Source organism: Saccopteryx bilineata, chromosome 1, assembly GCF_036850765.1.
Source record: "Saccopteryx bilineata isolate mSacBil1 chromosome 1, mSacBil1_pri_phased_curated, whole genome shotgun sequence".
NCBI classification, from domain to species: Eukaryota; Metazoa; Chordata; class Mammalia; order Chiroptera; family Emballonuridae; genus Saccopteryx; species Saccopteryx bilineata.
Window position 1 is genome coordinate 267,189,208 of NC_089490.1, and position 23,888 is coordinate 267,213,095.

General features: G+C 41.4%; 1 pseudogene; it reads right to left on the reverse strand.

Annotated features, from left to right (window-relative positions):
* LOC136319508 (la-related protein 1 pseudogene) overlaps positions 1 to 16,022 on the reverse strand; it is a 29,840-nt pseudogene extending 13,818 nt beyond the window's left edge.
* Positions 16,023 to 23,888: the final 7,866 nt, after the last annotated feature.

Consider the following 23,888-nt stretch of genomic DNA (forward strand, 5'->3'; position numbering starts at 1 on the left):
GAAGTTTGTACTCAGCCTTTCGTTAGCATCAGAAAGTTCAGCAGACTCTTCCAAACTTACCCATTGATGCCCAACTCCCTCCTCCTTTCTGTTCCATTAATAGAGGAACTTTTACCCTTGGTATTTCAGTGATTTACTCCTTACTAAGTGCTTCCAAGTGCATGTGTAAACAAACCCATACTTTTTTCCTGATAATTTATTGTCATTTAATTTGCAGACCCTCACACTTCACACTTTTGAACCTAAGTAGGTTGAGAAAAAGTTTTCCTCCCAATACCTAGAATGCACAGGTCAGACCCCATAACAGAGATATACTTTGTTTTATTTTTTTAGAGAGATAGAGAGAGACAGAGAGAGATGGACAGGAAGGGAGAGAGATGAGAAGCATCAACTCATAGTTGCAGCACTTTAGTTGTTCATTGCTTGCCTTCTCCTATGTGCCTTGACAGGGTGGGGGTAGGGGACTCCAACTGAGCCAGTGAACCCTTGTTCAAGCCAGCAACATTGGGCTCAAGCCAACAATCATGGGGTCATGTCTGTGATCCCATGCCCAAGCCAGCGACTCTGAGTTCAAGCTGGTGAGCCCACTCTCAAGCTGGTGAGCCTACACTCAGCATCCCAAACCTGGGTCCTCAGCATCCCAGGTCAATGCCTCCTCTATCCACTGTACCACCACCTGCTCAGGCCATAGAAAAATATTTTAAATATTAAAGTAATTTGTTGTGGAGAAATGTTTTTCTGATGTTTAGTAATTCATTCAATATTACTATAGGTTTTTGTTGTTAAAGTGAAGTAAAATAAAACTGGACACTTCAAAATATGTAGCTCTTACACTATGATCTTGCTTTTATAGAACTATTCCTAGTTCTTCTATCTATATATTCACATACAGAGATATTTGAGGTGTTCACAGATTGATGAATGATTGATATTTCTGAGTAGTGAGATGTAGAGTCACTATTTTCCCTTTCCTGTTTTGTTTTTCCCCCTTGATCACTTAAAGTTTATTTTTCAATAATGATGAATATAATATTTACAAAAGTTGTGGATTTTTCCTTCATTCCTGCAAGAAAAATCAACAGCAACAATAACAAAACATTTTAATAGATCTCTATGTGGCTAAGAAAAAAAAGTTCAGCTTATCTCCTCTGGCCCCTGTCCATATGAAAAGAAAACAACACATATATCAGTAACCTAGGCCAATAATGCACGTGTCTGCATGGCTGAAGAATGTGTCAAACAAATTTAAAAAGAATCTAGAGACTTTGGCTAGAAATAAATGATAAAGATTTATTCAAGGATCTTAGGTTTTACAAATCGGAAACACAACTAGGCATAAATCCAGAAGTGTTCCAGAGAAGAAAGAAAAGTTAAGAGTTTTTGTGATATAGCTGGTAGTTGGACACAAGCAGAGTAGGAACTATAGGACAGGTACTGTAGGTCACCAGGGGAGAAGCCCTGTGTGCCTAGCAAAGGACAACTGTAAGGTGGAACTTGCCCACAGGGTAACCTTCTTCCCCTAGCATATTGATAAACATGCAGTTTAGATCCCTTGACCTTTTATATCACTGGTTATGCAGTTTGGACCCTCCCCTGACTTTTCCTAGCCTAGCATATTACTAGTCATGTGGTAGAGCCATTGGAAGAGGAACAAAGCAGCCAGAGAATAGCCTCCTATGGCTCCCATCCGAGTCTTCTGCAACCACTCCCTTAAGCAATAAGGCCTAGAGATAACATCTAGGGCTCAGTTGTGTTTTAGCTCCAGGCCTAGAAAAGGAGCAAAGCCAGGTGGGTCAATGCTATGGCTGACATCAGGATCAACTGTGAAGACCAATGACTCACTGCCCTGATGCCAACCAATCAGTGAACACCATGACCCTGAGGTGAAACACCTAGAAAGCTGATAAATATTCTATTGAGATCCTACATGGAGACTTCTGGATAAAATCCCTTAAGACAAAGGACCCAGCACATGCTCTCTCTCTTGAGCACTCCCCAGAGGTGGATTCAATAGTGGGTGCACCGGGCACGTGCCCTGGGCCCTGACTTCTGAAGGGCCCCGCAAAACCCCAACTTTACACTTTTTTCTAATGATATCACGTTTGGTTTCATATGTGCAATTTTAACATTAATAGTACATAGTATTTTTTATTTATTTAAAAATATGGTTAACATGTATTTTTATTTTCCCTGTGTCTCTTTTTTTTACGAGGCCCATTATTTTCTTCTGCGCCCGGGGCCTCAACTGACCTTAATCCGCCTGTAGCATTCCTGTACATTTCCCCATCCCCATCTTTCCCCAGGTGCACTATCTATGGAGCACACTCATGCCTTTCCCCCTTCCCTTCCTCCAGGCATTCTCTTTGACTTTCTTCTAAGCTTCATGGGCCTTTCTTTCACCTCTGTAATTTGTTTCCTGAGCCCTTGCAGCCCAGCTGGCCTCCTTCTTCTACAGCTCCCTTCTACCTCTGCCAATATAAGGCCAAGGGCCGCCACCATTGTGGCCATTCACATGCAGGTTCTCACTGAATTTGGGCAGATGGTAAAGAAACAGAAGAGCCGGAGGATGGTGGGCCATTCTGTTATTTAAGTCTCACACCTACGGATGAACAAACACACAGGGAAAATACTTCCCTCTTCATTCATTCAGAGTTCTCAAAGCCCTGACACATTATCCTTCCACAACCAGGAGAATCTTCTCCGGATCCTCCTAGAATCAAAGGCCCCACCAGTTTCAGTGGAACTTGCAAAAACCCCTCACCTCTGGTTCCCCATCTGCAAACCTTCTCTTTCCCTGCCAACATGGCTTCTCTCCAGCACTCTGCATTCTCTCTGTGCTCACTCTGCAAACATGGCTTCTTTTTTCTTCTCTTTTCTCTTTTCAAAACTTTCTGGTGCGAAAACCTCTCTTCCAGCAAACATTAGCAAAAACAATGGCCCTTTCCAAGCAGTAAGGTAATTTGCAATTTCACAGACCATAATTACCTGGTGTTTCCCAGCCCCCAATGCAAACTATAAGTGAGAAAACATAAAAATCACATTTTACAAATTTATTTGACCAACAGTAACTTACCAAATAATCTTTAATTTGTATTTGAGTCTTGACTCTGAATTCTTTCTTAGCCAGAATGCAAGGACCAAGGGATAACATCTAGAGTTCTTTGGTATTCACACTAATAGTAAAGAGTATATTTTTAAGAATAATTAGCCCTAGGATTGGTCCAGGACAGTTATCAGTCAGATATCAGGTGGTAGATGATGGATGCCAGGTGGCCTACAGATGGGTTCCAGGAGGTCTGATCATTCTCCATGGTTGTCTGGATAATGGATGTCAGGTGAATGTCAGGTGGTCTGGATACTTGAGCCTTCTGGGGATAATCAGAGGTTTTTTATCTGGAGGTCTGATGTATATCCAGGAATTTTGATGCAAGACTGGAAAATTCAAAAGTTTACATTTTCAGACAAGGTAAAACAAGAATAGAAGTGTTTCCTCATGCCCAACATACTTGATTTTAGTAACTTGGCAGCTTGACTATATGACTCTGTTGGTCAAATAAGTTTGTAAATATGATATTATATATGTTTGCTCACTTTGGGTGTGAGAGACAGGCTGTAAGCTGGCAAAGTCATTATAGCCTAAGGCTTGGTTTTAAGACTAAGCCTTTCCCTCCCTTCTAATACTAAGGTCTTCTCAAAACTAAGCTTTTCCCCAGACTGTTGCATGATGTAGGGTGGTACACTCTTATGAGGAATCCCATTTATGCCTCAGATATGTGGCTTTGTATCAGAGACTTCCTTATTTGTATATTGGCTTAAAGGTTTTAATTTTCTACACTATAAAATGAGACAGACCAGGGGCTTTCTCTCTCAGTTCCTGCTATCAGCATTGCAGAGGCCTCCCTGATCCCTTGCCCTCCATGGGAAAAGCAGGTTTTCTGATTTTCCCTTGTCTTTTCTTGTGGCCTTCCTGTCTTGGTAAGACATCAATAAACAGAATGGCCCACCATTCTCCGACTCCGCCATTTCTTTACCGTCTGCCCGAATTCAATGAGAACCTGCATGTACATGGCCATGATGGTGGCCCCTGGCCATACAGACTCCATTTTATTTCTTTACTCTGTTCTTTAAACATCTTGTGGGCTGCTTGAGATGACCTTTCTGTGCTGACAGGGGCAAGTTAGTCCTATCTTAACTTCTTTATTCTTGTTTGTACTCCATTCTCAAGAGCAAAAACACACACTGAAAAAGAATGCTTCTGAATATTCTTTATTAAAACTTCTCTTGTCCTATTACATGCCATTTAGGTGAGGGTCTGTGTTCAGGGAATTTTCTCATTGCTTCATTTTGCCGATTCTGAACTGTCTTTTGCACACTCATGGAGATGCACAGTGGAATGGAGTGGGGGAGGGCTCTCTCACACATTCTCTGCCTTCTTTCATGGAGGAACAAAGCTCTTTCATTTCCAAATCCCTTATTTTTGCACAAAAGTTGCAAAAATTATTTCATGTTTAAAGAATTTCCTTAAATAATTTCCACCTAGTGCATGAAACAATGGCCCTTTTTCACTTGTAAAAGCATGCTGAAGTAAGTAAATGTCCTCTCTTTATGAGCACAAAGCAAAGCATATGTGCTCTATTTGGAGAATGCAAATGCCTCAAGCTGCAGCATTTCTTTCACCAGCACTCAGCAAGTGGCCATTTAGGCTTAATTGCTCCTCACAGCATAGTCCAATTAAGAGCGGGCATCAGCAGGGTAAGGGCTATTTGTTAATCCATAAAAGGTATGAGAGACAGTACTTGTTTTGCCTGCGGTTTTTATTCACATGTTTGGGTGAAAATCTTAACAGCTGGAACTCTCACAAGTGATATGTGTGTATATTTAATCTGTTGGTTATGGGCAAGACAAGTGTATGAATGTATTTCATAAAAACCAAACTTTTTCTTCAATACAAAGAACTTGGTCAAGAAATCTCTGAAACCTACCAAAGCGTGATATTTGAAGTCATGGTGGAGAGGCAGAGCTGGCTTAGAGGAGAAAACCTCTGTACCAAAGGGGTTTCTCTGCAACATGAAGATGGTTTTAGTCTCTGGGAGAGCAATTAATGCACAAATTTCTATCAGAACATATTGTAGGGTGTTTTTTTTTCAGCATTCTTTTTAAATAGAGATTTTGTTTTTTGAGAATTTGCTTTCTGTACATCATTTTGATATGGTACAGGGAAAATTGCAATTCTATGTTAGAGACAGGATAAATTGACTGTGCTTCTTGTGATACAATGAAAATGTTGCTGGTGGAAATAGGATTCTTTGTGGAGTAATAGTGTAAGGCCAGTGGCCGTCGCCATTGTAGCCATTCCTATGTAGGTTTTCATTGAATTTGGGCAGATGGTAAATAAACAGCGGAGTCGGAGGATGCTGGGCCATTCTGTTTATTGGTGTCTCACCAAGACAGGCAAGCCACAAGAAAAGTGAAGGGAAAAGCTGCTTTTCCTCTGGAGGGCAACAGATCAGGGAGGAAAGAAGAAATCCTCCTGCACCTCTCAGTGGTGAGGCAGAATCTCTCTTCCAGTAAACATTAGCAAGACAATGGCCCCTCCCAATCAGGAAGGCAACCTGCAACCTCACAGACCACTATATCTGGCATTGCCCAGCCCCCGATGCAAACTATAAGCGAGCAAACATATACATCATATTTACAAACTTATTTAACCAACACATAGGAAATGCATTTCAGGGACCCACCCACAGGAAGACTTGAGGAATAGCGGTAAGATTTATTGGAACAAAAAAAGGACTACCCCCAGCCTCATTTATGGCTCAGCTCCATCTCACTGCAGAGGTCCTGAGCACGGTGAGCCCAAGTGCCCACCAGGAGGGTTAGGATCCAGAACTGTAATGCCATCACCCTGGGTTCCAGTAGTGCAGCATAATTGTTGGTTAAATAAGTTTGTAAATATGATATATAGGTTTGCTCGCTTATAGTTGGCATTGGGTGTGGGGGACAGATTGTAAGCAGGCAGGGTCCTTATAGCCTAAGGCTTAGTTTTAAGACTAAGCCTTTCCCACCCTAAGTGACTTTGTATTAGAGACTTCTTTATTTGTATATTGGATTAAAGGTTTTGATTTCTACACTATAAAATGGGGCAGTCTGAGAGCTTGCTCTCTCTTGGTTTCTGAGATTAGCATTAGAAAGAAGAGCAGAGAAAGGCCACACGGAGGAGAGGAGAAGCAGCCAAGATAACAGAGTGCTGAAGGAGAAGCCAGTTTGTACAGAGAGAAGATGGGGCCCTGGCCGGTTGGCTCAGCGGTAGAGCGTCGGCCTGGCATGCGGGGGACCCAGGTTCGATTCCCGGCCAGGGCACAAAGGAGAAGCGTCCATTTGCTTCTCCACCCCCCCCTTCCTCTCTGTCTCTCTCTTCCCCTCCCACAGCCGAGGCTCCATTGGAGCAAAGATGGCCCGGGTGCTGGGGATGGCTCCTTGGCCTCTGCCCCAGGCGCTGGAGTGGCTCTGGTCGCGGTAGAGCGACGCCCTGGAGGGGCAGAGCATCGCCCTTGGTGGGCGTGCTGGGTGGATCCCGGTCAGGCGCATGCAGAAATCTGTCTGACTGTCTCTCCCCGTTTCCAGCTTCAGAAAAATACAAAAAAAAAAAAAAAGAGAGAGAGAGAGAGAAGAAGATGGGGAACAGAAGTGAATAAGGCTGGTGAGGTTAGAAACCTTTGATTCTAGGAAACTCAGATAAGTCAGTGGCTTTGGGATCCCTGAATGAAAAGGGAAGTGTTTTCCCACTGTGTGTATTTCTTGCCCCCCCCCCCCCCCCCCACAAGCTAGGATTAAAAGCTAATGGCCCACCAGTTCTCGGCTTCCTTGTTTCATTACCATCTGTTTGAATCAAATGCGAACCTGTATGGGCCAGGTGGCTGTGATGGTGGCCGTGGATACTGGCTTTACAATAGTCTCTGCTCTTGACCACACTCCTGCCTAGTCCACCCTATGCTTCAGCCCACGCAGCTGCTATGGAGAGAGTGCATGAACAAACCAGCCTCAAGCCTTTGTTAAGCTTTGATTATATTTCTTTGGGTTTGGGGAGGGGTAAGCTTTCTTTCAAACTAAACAATCTTCTTAATTTTTTGTCAGCTTGTGCTGGGCCATCCCCCTAACCATTCCCTTTCCTGGGATTTCTGTCCTACCCTTATCCAATTGTTGGGCAAATAAGTTTATAAAATGTGATTTTTATGCTCACTTTGTTAAAAATGGCCGCTGTTCATGTGATGCTGCTGCTATGTGATAGTGCTAATTGCCTTTCTGCTTGGGAAGGAGCTTGGTTATGCTAATGTATGTTGGAGGAGGGCTTTCACCTGGAAAAGTTTTAAGGAAAAGGAGAAGGGAGGAGCTAGGAGGCCATTTTGGCAGAGGCCACTTGGTTGCAGAGGAGGCAGGCAGCCAAGAGGGAGGCATGCAGATGGGGAAAAGTTAGTGGCTGAGCCTTTGATTCTAGGAAAAACGGGAAAGATTCTCCTGGTTGTGGAACCGGAGAACATGTGAATGGGTTTTGGTGCCCGTGTGTTTGCTTTTACTCACTTGCATGTGTGAGCTAGAATAAAGGATGGCCCACCAGTTCTTGGCTTCGTTGTTTCATTATGATCTATCCAAATTCAATGGGAACCTGCATGTACCAGGCGGCTGCGACCTCCATGACACTGGCCATATACCAATCCTTTCCATAGATTTTCCCAGGCTAGACTCTTCCCCTTTTTGCCACCATTTTGGCTCCTACTGCACATGCCCCAAAGCTTTGCCTCATCATCTGGCTTCTACTTTGCATGTGTTTACCTTCCCCTGCACCATCTTGGCTTCCACCATGTATGTGTTCAGCAAAGGAATCTCCCCTACTATTTTATCACTCATCCTGGTAATCCCAGCTAAAAGGCCAATTTTCCTTTTAGCTTGGAGAGATTGAAAAGCTGGTTTTTCCTGCCTGCTTAGGGATTAGTTTGGTGGAAGGTGAGGCTGTCCCCTGGGGAGTCTATGAATGCTACAACTTCCTAGTTAATCAGACTTACTGTCTGATTCCATTTGTTCCTTCCTTTGTTAATAACTAACTAACTAGCTACCTATGCTAACAAATATAGACAGACATAGGAAGAAGTATATATATTGTGTAGCTGCTAAGTATTCTTGGTTAGCTCAAATGTTTCTATACTTTATTCTTTATGAGAAAGAATTTGATGTCCACCAGCCAGGCTGAGGGGCTGTCTACTGGTTTCTTACAAGTCTAGAGTTTCTTCTTACAAGTCAGAGAAGGAGAAGGTGGAAAACACACCTGGTGACCTGCTCCTTCAGGCTGTTCATGAAATCCTGGAGTCATGCAACAAGATATGATGTCTAGAAAAGCCAGACTTGAGTGGCGTTGGGGATTTGGGAAAGTAGGAAGAAAGGACATTTGAAATCTTTGCCTTCCCAGAGCACAGAATGGCAAATATCTTTTGTGATTTACACATTGGTCAGGCTCTGAAAATAGGCAAAGCCATCCATTCATTTCCTTTTTCTTCTTCCCAAACTTCCCCCTTGCCTGACCTGCATCCCCTCAGGAGATTTTGCTCCATTCATAACCTGTCTGTCCTTCCTGACCTTCTCTCTACAAGCACAGAGAGGGAAGCAAGGCCTAAGCAATTATGTATGCATCTGGGCTGTTCAGCGGTCAACCAACCTGACATAGCTAGAGCTAAAGAGCTCCTTGTTCTTTAGCTAAGTGAAAGCCTGTTTTTTCCCCTTTGGTTTTGCTTCTGTCTTATTGTCAGTTGTTAACCAACACAATGCTGATGAGTGAAACCTTTGCTGATTCCAGGGCTGTTCTTATTATCAGATTAATGATTCTCCTCGGGAAAATGCCCACCCCCCCCTGCCTCTCGGTCTGCATCCTGGAGGGCCATGGGCTTCAGGTAATGATATTTACCCAGCTCATTGAAATGTCACACTTAGGACTGAGCCCTATAAATTATTATTGTGCTCGTGTTATATTGTAAAGATAAAGGTCAGATCAGAGCTCAGATTTATTCACACCCTTGATGCATTTCTGAGTGTTAGTGGAAAAATAAACTATTGGGTTCTTTCAGTTAAAAGTACATGGAAGTGAAAATAAGCTTTTTCTTTTTCCAATGAAGGAAAGGAAATAATTAAAGAACTAGTTAGTTTTTGGAATAAATTAAAGAAGAGATTGGCTCATCTAAACTCTATAAATACAACCTTTCCTTTTCTGCAGAGTCTTTGATAGTCCTTTAAAATAACTGGACAAGGTAAAATGTCAGGGCTAAGTTCAGGAAGACTAAGGGAACTACTGAGAATTGACATTGCATAGTGACTGAGCAGGTCATCCTCTCTGTAAAGCCAGTATCCACGGCCACCATCACAGCTGCCTGGCCCACGCAGGTTCAGGTTTGATTCGGACAGATGGTAATGGAACAATGGAGCCAAGAACTGGTGGGTCATTACCTTTCAATCCTAGCTTGCACTCGGCGGGCAAGAAATACACACAGTGGGAAAACACTTCCCTTTCCACTCAGGGCTCCCAAAGTCACTGACTTATCTGAGTTTTTTAGAATCAAAGGTTTCTAGCTCACCAGCCTTATTCACCTCTGTCCCCCATCTTCTTCTCTCTGCACAAACTGGCTTCTCCTTCAGTACTCCACCATCTTGGCTGCTTCTCCTCACCTCCACATGGCCTTTCTCTGCTCTGTTCTTCTTCTCGTGCCCTTTCTCTGCTCTCCTTTATAGTGTAGAAATCAAAACCTTTAATCCAGTATACAAATAAGGAAGTCTCTGATACAAAGCCACTTATTTGAGGCATAAATGAGATTCCTCAAAAGAGTACACCACCCCACATCATACAACAGTCAAGGGTGTGGGGAAAAGCTTAGTCTTAAAACTAAGCCTTAGGCTATAACAACCCTGCCTGCTTACAACCTGTTCCCCACACCCAATGCAAACTATAAGCAAGCAAACATATATACCATATTTACAAACTTATTTGACCAATACTCTCTTGCAGGACCAAGGTGGCCCATCAGTTCTCCATGCAGAGCTGTCTGGTGGCTGGAAAGCCTGTCATTGTAGTTGAGCACCTTTGTGCACAGTCACAAAGTGTGTGGCTTTTTACCTTGAGCTGCGGATTTCAAAGAGCAGGAATGCTAACCAAAACTAGACCCTGCTGGCTCTGAACGCAAGGAGGCAGCCCAGTGAAGAGGGAGTGATGAATGGTGATATTAAGCGCTGGGGGTGGCCCTCCAGTGTGGACTGAAAGTCAGTGCTGGGTAGAATGAAGTGCACGTTGCCAGTGTCTTCGCTCTGCCAGATCTTTGTATAAATCACGGGCTGAGTGTTGTTAGCTGTCACGGCCACAGCTCTCACCAGCACTCAATAAAAAGTCCCAGACCATCTACATCAAATGATTTTTCTTCCATAAAATTTGGCTTTGGAGCTTTGAAAGAATCTACCGGGTTCACCCTCATTTTTCTCACTCACTTATCCTTTCAAGGATTATCTCCACATGGAGAGTTATGTTTGAAGGGTTTAGTCTCCCAAATTATTTGAACAAGAGCTGGTGGTAATCTTTTACTTGCCTCTCTCACTTCTGTGATTCCTTCTTGTTCTCCTCTCTCTCCTCTCCTCCTCCTTCTCACATTTCTTAATGGATCTCAGTGACTTTATTTTAATATTTCCTTTTTTCTATATTCTCTTCCAGTTTTTAATTCTTTATAAATTCCTTTATAATGAGTACCACTTCAAACTCTAAGTGCTAACTGTGGTAGGTGGTTAGATAGACGTGAGCAGAGCAAGGACAATGGGCCAGGTACAGAAGGCCACCAGGGCGGAAAGCCCTGGGTGTCTAGCAATGGGCAAAAGTGGGAAAACAGGGACCTTATCTCAAGGGTGACTTTTCCTCTCCTAGCATATTGCTGGGCATCTGGTTTAGCTTTCCTGACATTTCATATCGCTGGACATGCTGTTCGAATCCTTCCCTGACCTTTCTTCCCCTGGCATGTTGCTAGTCATGTGGGTAAGACCCCCTTCAGAGGGGGAACAAACAAGGGGACCAGAGACTAGGTCTTAAGCATTATGCTACAAGACAATGAGGTTCTGACCCACACCAAATACATCGAGGCCTTCGTTGTATTTCAGCTTCAGGCCCAGAAAAGCACAAAACCAGACAAGTGATGCCATGGTTGACCTCAGGACCAACTGCATTAACTAATGAACCCTGCCCTGGCACTGACCAATCAGTGGAAACCACGACCTTAGAAAGACACACCTGGAAAGCTAATGAATATTCTGTTGAGATCCTCCTCTGGGCCCTCCCTTTAAATCTCCACCCCTAAAAGGCCCCATGATAGAGAACCCAGTGCACTCTCCCTCTTGGGAGCAAGCCCTCACCTTTCCTACCCCTCTCCTTCCCTGCAGTGGTGTTACCTTTACCCTTCTCTCTTTCTCCTGAGATCCGAGAGTGCTTCTTTCGCCTCTGTAACTTGTTTCCTAAGCCACATCTTCTTGGCTCACTTTTTTGACCTCTTGTGACTTTTAAAATAAACTTTCTCTTACAGTTTGAGTCTTAACTGAATTCTTTCTTTATCAGAACTGCAGTACTGAGACTGCTGAACCGAGGTCCAGTCTGACTCCGCTGGTTTCACACCTGGTGCTGTTCTGGCCGCCAACACTAAGTATGTAGCTGATACTGTACTGGATATGGCTAGGAAGGAGTGTTTGTTATTATTTGAAGCATTTGCTTATCTCTGTCATTTTAGTGGGAAGAAGAAAAAAAATGATAATGTTTTTTAAACCTGATAAATAATATACAAGTGATGGAATAATACATACACATTTATATCTATCTTATATTATTACATCCATAAGAGAATGTTATCTTATTCATTTTCATATTTATTTTTAGTATGTCTTATTTATCCTCCCCACCATTAAAAAAAAATCAGAGAAGCCCTGGCTGGTTGGCTCAGCAGTAGAGCGTCGGCCTGGCGTGTGGAAGTCCTGGGTTCGATTCCCAGCCAGGGCACACAGGAGAGGTGCCCATCTACTTCTCCACCCTCCTACCTCTTCTTTCTCTCTGTCTCTCTCTTCCCCTCCTGCAGCCAAAGCTCCATTGGAGCAAAGTGGCCTGGGCACTGAAGATGGCTCCATGGCCTCTGCCTTAAGCACTAAAATGACTCCAGTTGCAATGGAGTAACGCCCCAGATGGGCAAAGCATCGCCCCCTGGTGGGCATGCCGGTGAATCCTGGTCGGGTGCATGTGGGAGTCAGTCTCTCTGCCTCCCTGTTTCTCACTTCAGAAAAATACCAAAAACAAAACAACAGAGAAAAATATCTGTCTCTAAGCCTCCACCATCAATTTTTCTTTGGTCCTATCTAAAAACAAAACAAAACATTATTTTTGAAAACAGTAATTGCTTTTGCTAAAGGTTTCTCTGAATGGTACATGGTTTGTCTTTAAGGGAAACAAGGTCAGTTAACAGCAAGTGGAGACAGCTTGCTGAGAGAGACAGAGAGAGAGAGAGGGAGAGAGGGGAGGGGGGCTCTCTCTGTCTCTCAACTGGGCCATTTCCTTCCTCACTGTTTTCTGTGTCCTTTCTATTTTCTCTTAGATGGAGTGTTTTTGACCCATGGAAGAGACACAAGCAGTGAGGTGGAGCCATAGCATGATTTCTTTCTCCTGGATATTTGGTTTCAAACCCAAAGCTGGAAGATAAGAACCACTAAATGTAAGTCATTTGCAAATCAACTTTCATTCATACCTTCAACAAACATTAACTGAGTGCCTCCTTTTCTAGGCACTGTTCTAGGCAGTGGGGATATAGGATTGAACAAAACAAACCAGGATTCTTGCCCTTGTGGGTATTAGATTCTAGAGGAGAAAAAGACAATAAATAATAAAGCTAATAAATGAGTTAATTGTCTGGCTATAGTGGTGGGAAAAAGTTCTTTTTCCTCTCTTCATCTTAACTTTTTTTGGCTGGGGCCCTATAAATTAGATTGAGAAAAGACAAATTAACAAGAGAAAAAAATGTATTAACATGTGCATTGTACTAATAATACTGTACATGGGAGTGCTCCGAGGTGATTAGAATTTGGGCTTATAATAGCATCTTAACATTATGGAGAAGTGACAAGACAAAGGAAAAGGACTTTGAGTTTCTAGGGCTGTGATTTGTGGGAAAGAATATATATATGGGGAAAGTAATGGAAAATAAGGGCTAATTAGTAAAATTATTATGTAGTTTCTTCTGGTGCCATCTCTGGGCTGACAAAGGTCTAGAGTTGTGTCTGGTGATTAACTTCTTTCCTTCCTTGTAGAGGGGGAAGGGAGACACCTTTACAGAGGGTGGCAAAAAGTAGGTCTACAGTTGTGAGTACACAAGACAGTTTATTCTTGTACTGTAATTTATTTATTGTATTATTTAATTGTATTATTTGTCTATTATTATTGTTGTTATTATTTTGTATTCTTACTTATGGTTTATATTTTGGGTATGATGGCTGATAATTTAATTGACTTTTGCCCACCCCTATATGTCTTGCTTTTAGGCAAATAAGAGGAGGGCAGAGAGCTTTTCCTACATTTGCCTCTTCTTAATTGCCTTTAGCTCAAAATAATCCTTAAGCCCAAATGGCATATTTTGGGGTGGTATGTATTGTCACTCTTCATAGCTAATTTGAAGGTGATAAGTTCTATGGAAAGAAAGAAAACAAAACAAAATAAGGTTATGAAAAGTATGGGGGTGTTGAACTTTAGAAATAAGTGTTGCAGAGTTGGCCTCACTGAGAAGATGATACTGGATAAAGGCTCCCTTCTTACTGAGATCCCACAAATGCTCTCAGAGGTATCCAGGAGCGCTGGGCCACAATCAACTTTGCTGCGGAATATCTTCACATAATGTGGGAGGAACTGCTGTTTTATAAAATGAGCTACTGAGAAGAGTGGAAACAGGGCTACAGTTTTTATTGGGTTCTTCCTGGTGTAGGGGAAGTACCAGTGTAAAGAAGAGTCATGCAGGTAAAGACAGAGTAGAGACTTTAGCACAGACTGTGAACGGTATGTTCTCTTTTTTTGGTTGATGCCTCATTTCTGGGCCACTAGGTGGTATCCATATAAAACCACAGTTTTAATTTAGATGCCTGTGCAAAAGTACATCACAGATTTTCTACGAAGAGATTTTGTTCCACCCACGTGTAATTTGTGAATGTTTGGGTCTTTGTGTGTGTGCATTTGTGCGTCTATAAATAGAATTAGTCTTATTAGTAAAAGATGCTATCTCTGTGCAAGTATTACTACACAGCTCTTATTTTATATAAATAATTTGTAATCATTGCCTGATTTATATATTCAGTTATGTTGATAATTAGACTTTGTAGCATTTCTAAACTCTGAAACAATGATTCTACAACATATATCTTTTTGTGACATCTAGAGTAAGGCTCTTAAAATTGTTTCATTGTTCATGGCATTTCTAATGGAGACTGACTATTTAATTCCCTTCTTAGCAGGAACTTGGAGTCTGATAAGTAATATGTCAGAAATGATTATGGAAAAGAAAACCCGGAATGTGTCCCAAAAGAATAAGTATATCTTTGGGAAATGAAAAGAATCTCCTGAATTTCCATCCTGTCACATGTTAAATTGAGAACCATTTAGATGAGATCACATCCTATGCAGCACCCAAATTGGATGTTTTAAAACTCATTGTCCCCCTTTTCTTCTGAATGTGCAGGCAAGAGTGCCTACTGTTTTCCAACAAGCTTTCTGTGTGATTTGTCTCAAAGTGGGGTGGGGTTTCCATAGAATTTGGAATAGGCTGGTGGTAAGTTTTTCTTAGAATAATAATATGTCTTCTCCAGGCGCAGCTGTGGGGCAAACAGCCTTCTGCTGAGAGAGTGCTAAGTGTGGGAAAGGTGTGTGTGGAAGTGTGGAAGGATGAGCTGATACTCTTCCGGCTTGGGGAAGAAGGGAGGCCTGGTGCTGAAAGATTTGAGCTCATTTCAAGGTTTCCACACATTGACTGGGAAGGAGAGTTGGTCAGAGCTGCAAAAAGGAGAAGCAGGAAATACGTGGGTCCAATTTTTTTCCTCAACACGATTTTTGCTGTCAGAAACAGGTACTGCCTTCACTGAGTTTATCTGTGTGGGCCAGATTAGCCAGCCAGCCAGCCTCTCTGTCACGGCTGTAGGTGCAGAACTCTGAGCTGGAACTCCTGCTCCAAGGTGTGTCACCTTGGGTGATAAAGGCTTAGAGAAAGTGCAGAATTATGACATGTTATTTGTGGCTGGAATAAAGTTTGATGTAAAGTCTTCATTCTGCTTTTCTAAATTTTACAATCTATGTCCTTTGTAGCCAGGCATGTAATAAAGAATTTAGCGAACTTATTATTTACATATTTCCTTACAATATTATTTCTTTGGGCAGGGCTGGGGTACCTACATGGCTCTCATTTTTTGAAAACAAGTAATTACATGTTAGTCAATTATCCAAGGGCTGATGATAAAAGAATAAATTATTTGGCCCCCCTGCTCCCTTATTTGCTTTGATTCCTTGATTTTAGAGAGATTTTACTAGTTATTAGCTCCTATACCATAGAAAGGACAGAGATAATAGAAGACAGGAAAGCAAAGACTTTGCCAGAGTGTTCACTGTTAGTCAATGAGGGAAGAGTGGACATTGTATCAAATAAAGGGAAGCCTGTGTATTTTCTCTAAATCAGGTTTCCTCTAAGATACTTAGGAGTTGTTCACACCTGGGATCTCTGCACCGCTAGCTTCCTACTCGAGGAGGTGAGCACTGAGCCTGTGCTGTCCCTCTGCAGCAGGCGACTTCCAGATGGGCTCCCACTTCCTGATATGCATGTCGGTGCTATCCCTTCTTCTGGAATGACTGGCTTCTGATCAAATACTGCCAAAGTGACGGGTGTCACTTTCATGATGAGATTTTGAGGACGGTGACTCCCATACGGGCAGTACCTTCCCATCACCCTGTCCGTGCAAAGCGCTGCTGAAGTAAGACACTGAATGTGGTCTCTGGCCTACAGCCAGCGAGGGACTGAATCCAGCCAACAATCACACAAACTTGGTAATAGATCCTTCTCCACTGAAATCTTGAGGTAACTGCACCCTGGCCAAGACCTGGATTGTGACCTATGAGAAAACCTAAAGCAGGGGGCTCAGCTCTGCCACATTCCTAATCCACAGAAACCGTGAGGTCAATGTGTGCTGTTTTAAACTGCTAAATTAGAAGTGATTTATTATGCAGCTCTAGATAAATAATAGATAACTAATACAGTCTTTCACTATACTTTGTAACTATTCTGATTGCTCTTAGCAAAAGAAGAAAGGATCTGATAAACTCACTCATAATATGGTGTCTGGGATCTCAAAAAGTAAGTCCTGTTGGAATACAGTATCCTCAGAGAGGAGGTAGTGCCCACACAGTAGAGTGCATGAACGATGGCAGGATTTTAGGATTCAGGATAATAATGGGGAACATATTCTCTTGAGGATGAAGAAGCTTTTTGTTTCCCTCAAAATGATAACATATGTAATCACTTCTAGCATACACATATGTTAGGCTTTGCCATCTTAAGTCTATTTTAAAACCCAGTTATACAGTGTGTCCGTAAAGTCATGGTGCACTTTTGACCGGTCACAGGAAAGCAACAAAAGATGATAGAAATGTGAAATCTGCACCAAATAAAAGGAAAACCCTCCCAGTTTCTGTAGGATGATGTGGCAGCATGTGCACATGTGCAGATGATGACGTAACACCGTATATACAGCGGAGCAGCCCATGGCCATGCCAGTCGAGATGTGGACAGTACAGAGGAAAGTTCAGTGTGTTCTATGGCTCACTAAATTCGAATCCGTGACCAAAGTGTAACGTGAATATCGGCGCATTTATAATGAAGTGCCACCACATAAGAATAACATTACTCGGTGGGATAAGCAGTTGAAGGAAACCGGCAGTTTGGTGGAGAAACCCCGTTCTGGTAGGCCATCTGTCAGTGACGAGTCTGTAGAGGCTATACGGGATAGCTACCTAAGGTGCCCTAAAAAATCTGTGCATGAGCCCACATCAAACTGCACTGAATAGGTATGAAACTGGGAGAGTTTTCCTTTTATTTGGTGCCGATTTCATATTTCTATCATCTTTTTTTGCTTTCTTGGGACAGTCAAAAGTGCACCATGACTTTACGAACACACAGTATTTTGATTATTTTAATAGTAGGATTCTGAAAACAGGAAGAAGTGATCCTAAGGCGTCTTTCTGGAGGGAAGAAGGGAGCCCACGATGAACTCAGAAAGCAAGTATGAGACATCTTCCTTCTTGGGGATGAGAGGGACTGGTCATGGGGGCTGTGGGTTCTCTTTTCCAGGCAGACGCAGGAAACATGGGTTCTGGCAGCCAGAGCAAAGGCAACCTAAGCCATTGTCTGTGATTAGCAGGGAGCCCATAGGGATGGGGCATTTTGGGCTATGAAGGAAGCTGCAAGATCCAAGATAGAACCACTTGAGGTATGAATAAGCTGGAAGATTTTAATATCAATGCAAAGAAAGGAAGAGTCAGAGAACTGGAAGGAATGAGGGGCAAATGGAAGAATCCATACAGAGGTCTCCTCACCATATAGCAAAAAATCTGGTCGGGGTTTTCAAAATCAGCCCAGATGGGGCTAGGATGAAACACCAGAGTGTGCCTTCTCATGCTCAGAGACAAAACCAGACGAGGGGAAGCCCTGATTGAAATCTAGGATATTCATGGGAAAGATTCCCAATTCAACTCAATTTATGTTTCTAAATTGTACTCTGACTTGGGTATCTTATTTAACTATGACTTATTTTTTTTTTAAAGATCGATATTTAAAACAAAATTTTAAGAATAGGAAATACTTTTAAAATTCAAAGGTACAAATTCTCTCTTCTACTCTTGTTCCCAATTATCCAAGACACTTTCACAGAGAAAACCAAAATTAATAGTTTCTTGTGCATGCTTCTAGAAACATAATAAATACTGCATCCAAATGAATGCATGGCTATAATCTTTTAGATTGAAATGGTAGCTTGCCATATACACTATTGCATGCCTTGACTTCTTTCTTCTCTAAGCAATATGTCTTTGTATCTCATATCAGCTTGTAGGGGGATTCTTCATTCTTTTTTTTTTCATTTTTCTGAAGCTGGAAATGGGAAGGCAGTCAGACAGACTCCCGCATGTGCCCGACTGGGATCCACCCGGCATGCCCACCAGGGGGCGATGCTCTGCCCCTCTGGGGCATCACTCTGTTGCATCCAGAGCCATCCTAGCGCCTGAGGCAGAGGTCACAGAGCCATCCTCAGCGCCCAGGCCATCTTTGCTCCAATGGAGCCTCGGCTGTGGGAGGGGAAGAGAGAGACAGAGAGGAAGGAGAGGGGGAGGGGTGGAGAAGCAGATGGGCGCTTCTCCTGTGTGCCCTGGCCAGGAATCTAACCCGGGACTCCTGCACGCCAGGCCGACGCTCTACCACTGAGCCAACCAGCCAGGGCCGATTCTTCATTCTTATTCATGGTTGTGCAATATTCTAATGTATTAACATTCCATATTTTACCTAATTATTTACTTACTAATTGATACTTAGGAAATCCTCCTCCCCTCTTTTTGCTCTTGTAAGCAATTCTGCAATTAATACTTTTAAATATACAGTACATAATTTTGCACCTGTGTAAATGTATCTTAGGTTTGTATTGTTAATAGTAATATGCTGACCAAAGGGTATGTGTATGTATTATTTGGAAAGATTCTGCCAAATTAGTCTCTGCAGAGGTTGTATCAAGTTACCTCTAACCAGCAGTATATGGGACTGCCTATTTTACATAGTTTCACCACTATTGTGTGCCATTAAACTATTTCATCTTTACCTGACTGATAAATGAAAAATGATCTCAGTGTAGTTTAAATTTATATTCCTCCTATTATAAGGAGGTTTTTATATGTTTAAAGGCCATATGTGGGTTGTATTTTGTGACTCGACTATTCATATTCTTCCCCTTTTATCTATTCAATTGTTAACTTTTATCTATTATTTGTAGCTATTCTTTATATGCTACAAGTAGTTTTCCTAGTTTGCTGCTTGTCATTTCCTTTTGCTTGTTGTACTTTATGTTATGAAAAAAAATTTTAATTGGAGTTAAACTGAAATGTCTTTTTAAAGGCACCTAGATTTTGTCATGCCTCTAAAAAGCCTGTCCCATGAAGAGATGGCAAAAATTATAGCACTTTTGTGGTTTCATATTTTTAACATTTAAATATTCTATCTAGAATTTATCCTTAATGTAAGAAGTATAAGTTCAGTTTTATTTTATTTATTCAGATGTCTACTCAGTTGTACCAGCAGCATTTATTGAACAATCTGTCTTTCTTTCCTCCAGAACGGAAATACCACTTTTATCAAATTCTAAATTTGTGTTTGGGTATATTTCTGTACTTGCTATTCTGTTCTATTGATTTCTCTATTCAAGCCCTTTTATAATCTTTTTAATGAAGCTTATACTTTTAATTTTTTCCTGATATTGTTTACATTTCCATTTGAACTTTAAAATTACCTTATCTAATTTGCAAAACCCACTCTATTATTAATTTTACAAAGATTGCATTATATTTATAGGCTACTTTAGGGAGATTTGACATTATGATGTAGAATCTTTTTTTCAAGAACATGGTTTGTCTTTTCATTTTTCCAGTTATCTTCTGCACCTTTTAGGAGCACATACATGTTTTTATATAGCTCTTAATACATTTCTTCTTTGTTGCTATGCTAATAAAGTCCTTATTTCTTCTAACTGATATTGTTTGTACATGTAAACGGTATTTGTTTCTCTACCTTAGTTTCCTGACAGTTCTTATTTTTTCAAATAATTTTTTTTGTTGCTTCTCTTGGATTTTACAGGTAGAGAATTATATATTTATAATAATAATTTTTAATAATTTTGTATATATTTAAGATTTTGTCTACCTGTATTCACCAGTTTTCTCAAACAATATTAAGTAATAGCCATGATAGTGAAAAATACTGTCTTCCTGATGTTTGGGACTGGGAGTGTCCTTGAGTTTCCTATTAAAGAAGATGCTGACCTTTGGACTGACAGTGATAAACATGATATAACATGTCTATTCTACTTTGTTAATCAGTTTTAAAAATCAAGAATGGACATTGAAATTTATACTTTTTAAAACAATCTATGCAGATGATTATTTCTTCTCTTAGATGTATTAGTGTGGTGAATTATGTTAATAATTTGTGGTAAACAGAAGAATGATATCCACATCCTAGTCCCTGGAACCTGAGAATATTACTTTACATGGGACCTTGAAGATGTGATTAAGCATCTTGACATGGCAAGATTATCCTGAGTTATCTGGGTAGCCCTAGATGTAATTACAAGTATCTTTATAAGAGGGAAACAGTGGGTGATTTGACAAAGAAGAAGGCAAAGTGAAGCAAGATGCCATGAAGCCAACTTTGAAGTCAGAAATAGGGGCCATGAGGCAAGGAATGTAAGAAAGGCAACTCTAGAAACTTGTTGGGGACTGAAAAACCAACAGGGTTTTTGCAGTTTAGATTTTTGGGGGACAGAGTTGTGGGGAACTGGCTGTAAGCTGATAGTCGGCCCAACCCCCCACCTCACTTGCCTGATTAAGCTGCAAAAGGCTAAGCCCTTCCCCACACCTCCATGTTAGCTGATACTCATTCTACCCCCCATGTCCCCTGGAAAGACTGGAGGCAAGTTTCTTCTATCCTGTTTTGTGTCAAGTTAAGATGTTATATATAGTGGGGGTTTTCTGCACTTGATAAAATTCTTAGGTTGCCTTGGAAATGTAATCAGAGATCTCATTGATTTGCTAATGGCCCACTTTGTCCTATAAGTAAAGCAAGATGTGGTTCTTGAGTGCGCTCTTTTCTTGCCAGTAGCAATAGTAGAGACCTTCTGTACCCATTCAAACCATTCTTTAATTCTTTAAGCATATTTTCTTCATTCTGCCCCATTCCCACTTGGGACCTGGAATTACTAGTTGCTCTGGTTCCTGACAGAAACTGGAAAAAGCAAGGAAGTGATTCTCCTCAGAGCCTGCAGAGGGAGTGCAGCAGCTCTGCTGGCCAATGGATTTTGACCCAGTGAAACTGATTTCAGACTTCCGGTCTCCCAAACTCTTTGAGAGATAAAATGTATGTTGTTTTAGCCACCATTTTGTGGTACTTTATTAAGATGACCATAGGAAACTTATACAAATTATTGAACCTATTTTACAATAAATCCTATTTATTTATGTTTTAGTCTTTTAAGGTACAACCAGATTTTGCATTGGAAATGGAAAGATCCTATCATGTGCTGTTTAGATAAATCAGCCATGTCTATTAAACACTTAGGGTTTTTATGAGAGCTGGTATTATTTTGTGGTGTGAGTGTAACTTTTAGAGTTAGAATATCTACCACGTACTGTGTCTTTTAATCACTCTGTGCTTCAGTTTTCTAATCTATAAAATGGCACAATAATATAACCTTTCTTATTAGAATTGCTATGAGGCTTACGGGAACAGATACATGCAAAGCACTTAGGATGGTGCTGTGTAGGTGTGTGTCATCATGACTGTTACACTGTTATTTTAACATAATGCTCAGATATTGCTGCAGTCCCAGTGGCAGAATATGCACCTCTTAGGAAACTGACAGACTTATGAATATCAGCCACACAGTGTTTCCTACAGGGTCCTCCCCTTGCATAGTCCCCTAAAAGGAGAGATCTACCTGCTTTGGCTCTATTCTCTCCTCTAGCCTGCTGGTCTCCTCGATTATTTCCATTATCCATTGCTGTGAAACAAAGCACTCCAAAACTTAATGCTGTAAAGCAAAAAGTGGTGTGTTATTTCCTACAATTCTGTGGGTTGCCTGGGCTTGGGTGGGTGGTTTCCTGCTGGTACAGGCTGAATTCACTCATACAGCTACACTCTGCTGGGAGCTTGGCTGAGGCTAAGTGTCCCCCATGCCCTCTCACCCTCTGGGACCTCTCTCCATGTGGCCTCTCACCCATCAGCAGTCTAGCTTAAGCTTTGTGTAGCATGGTAGCTGGCTTCTAGGAGCAAAAACTGGAACTACCAGGCTTCTTAAAGACTAAGCCTGGGTCTGGTACAGTGCCGCTTATAATACATTCTCTTTTTTTCCTTGTTATAAATTTTATTAAAAAAATTTCTTTTTATTCAGTAAAAGGAGCGGAGGCAGGGACAGATTCCCACATGCATGCTGACTGGAATCCACCTGGCAAGCCCACTAGTGGGCGATGCTCTGCCCATTTGGGGCGTTGCTCCATTTCTTAGCAGTTGAGCTCTTCTTAGAGCCTTATGCAGAGGCCATGGAGCCATCCTCAGCACCCAGTGCCAACTCTCTCCAATTGAGCCATGGCTGCAAGAGGGGAAGAGAGGGAGAGAGAGAGAGAGAGAGAGAGAGAGAGAGAGAGAGAGAGAGAAAGAGAGCAAGAGAGAGAAAGAAAGAGAGAGAGATGTGAGAAGGGGAGGGGTGGAGAAGCTGATAGGCAGTCCTCCTGCGTGTCTTGACTGGGAATTGAACCTGGGACATCTGCACACTGGGCTGACACTCTTACCATAGAGCCAACCAGCCAGGGCTTTATTTTTATTATTGAATTTATTGGAGTAACCCGGGTTAATAAAAGTATATACATTTTAGGTGTACACTTCTGTAATACATCATTTGTATATTGTATTGGGTGTTCACCCCAATATACAGACTTGACACCAAGTCAGGTCTCCTCCTATCACCATTTACCCCCCTTTACCTTCTCCCAGTCCCCTGCAACCCCCTTTCCCTCTGGTAATTACCATACTATTGTTTATATCTTATGAGGTTTTTATTTATTTTTTATTAATCCCTTCACCTTCTTTACCCAGCCCTGCGACCCTTCTCCCCTCTGACATCTGTCTGTCTGTTATTTATCTATGAGGCTGTTTCTATTTTGTTTGTTAGTTGTTTTGTTCATTAGATTCCACATATAAGTGAGATCATATAGTACAGTACTTATCTTTCTCTGACTGGCTTATTTTACTTAGCATAATGCTCTCCAGGTCCATCCACACTGTCACAAAGATTAAGATTTCATTCTGTTTTATGACTGAGTAGTATTCCATTGTACAATATAAATGAACCACAGCTCTTTTATCCACTCATCTACTGTTGGGCACTTGATTTGCTTCCAAATCTTGGCTCTTGTAAGCAGTGCTGCAATAGACATAAGAGTGCATATATTCTTTTGAATTAGTATTTCGGGTATCTTCTGGGTATTTTCTCAGAAGTGAAGTCTCTGGGTCATATAGCATTTCCATTTTAAGTTTTTTCAAATAACACCACACTGCTTCCCACCAACAGTGCAGGAGGGTTTTCTTTTCTCCACATCCTCCCCAACACATTTTTTGATTTATTGATGATAGCCAGTCTTACAGGTGTAAGGTGGTATCTCATTGTGGTTCTACAATAATTTGCATTTCTCTGATGGTTAGTGACATTGAACATCTTTTCGTATGTCTATTGGCCGTCTGTAGTTCCTCTTTGGAGAAATGTCTATTCAAGATATTTGCCCATTTTAAATTGGATTGTTTGTTTTTTTGGTGCTGAATTTTATAAATTCTCTATAAATTTTGAATATTAACCCCTTATCAGATGTATCATTAGTGAATTTGTTTTCCCATTTAGTGGGTTGCTTTTTCATTTTATTGATGGTTTCCTTTGCTATGAAACACTTTTAAGTTTGATGTAGCCCATTTTTATTTATTCTTTTGTTTATTGCTATGAGAAATGTCTGA